Below are 1,031 nucleotides of genomic sequence, written 5' to 3'. Positions count from 1 at the left end.
AGAGTGTACTGTGTTATCAAGATTCTAGCTCTTATTTATAAGACTAAGCCCTTATGTATGTATGGATGCAGGTTTTGAGAATCCCATTCTTGAGATCTAGAGGCAAAATTGGGTGTCATGATGCAGATGGGAAGAGATGGATAGTGTTTTATAGACTGTAGTATTAAAAACATGAAATCATTCGTTTTATATTTTTCACAAAGGCACCAAACAATTCTTTTTCATTTTAACAGTTTTTATTTAAAGTCATATATAAGATTAGACTTTATTCCTGCATCTTCTCAATTGTTTCTTCCTTATATTTGCCCTCTTCCTTTCCTACTTGGTGAGATTTGGTTTTACCTTCAAGGATTTTTTTTTTGTGGTCTTTGTCCAGATGTAGTCTAGTGATAACCACCTTGTTAGGATGAATGCCCACATGGACAGTTATGTCAGTCACCTTTCTTGCTGTACTTTTTCAGTGTAGATGACACATTTCTTCCTGAAAAACCTAGACTACTTTGCTAATTTGCTGACCTTTGTAGTGTCCTTGCACAACCTATACTTCATCATCCTTTCAAATGGGTATTGATTGAACGTTTTACTTCTGTCTCAGCTCTTTGGAAAGAGGGAAAGACATAATCTTCCTGTGAATGCAGGAAGGTACATTGAAATAGATTTTGTGGTTCTTGCTCTGGTCAGAAGTCACAAAGGGATCGAACTTCATTTCGGTTGCTGGCATTTCAGGGATGGTTGCCAACAATTTCTTACTTAAATGTTTCCTTGTAATTTTATCAAATAGGTTTTATTTATATGATATGCCATCTGATACCGAACAAATGTTAGTGTTCTTTTTATTTGATGGTACTAATAAACATGTTTAAAAATATTTTTGAGGGCTTTTTATGTAGTCTTGTTGTACCAGGTGCTCTGGTATATAAAACTTATGATTCTTACCAAAAATAAATATATCATAGAGCTCTGGAGATAAATATCTATGGATACAGATAACTCTTATTAACAGTGTGATAGGATAAGGGCCAAAGTAAAGA

The 1,031-nt window shown here is 34.1% G+C and overlaps 1 pseudogene; it reads right to left on the bottom strand.

The window, feature by feature from the left end:
- Positions 1 to 265: 265 nt before the first annotated feature.
- On the bottom strand, positions 266 to 706 carry LOC129517595 (60S ribosomal protein L26-like; annotated as a pseudogene).
- Between the last annotated feature and the right edge of the window lie 325 nt (positions 707 to 1,031).

Source organism: Nyctereutes procyonoides, unplaced genomic scaffold (genome assembly GCF_905146905.1).
Source record: "Nyctereutes procyonoides isolate TBG_1078 unplaced genomic scaffold, NYPRO_anot_genome, whole genome shotgun sequence".
Lineage (NCBI taxonomy): Eukaryota > Metazoa > Chordata > Mammalia > Carnivora > Canidae > Nyctereutes > Nyctereutes procyonoides.
Note: the sequence above shows the minus strand (reverse complement) of the source record. Positions and strands in the feature narration are given on the sequence as shown.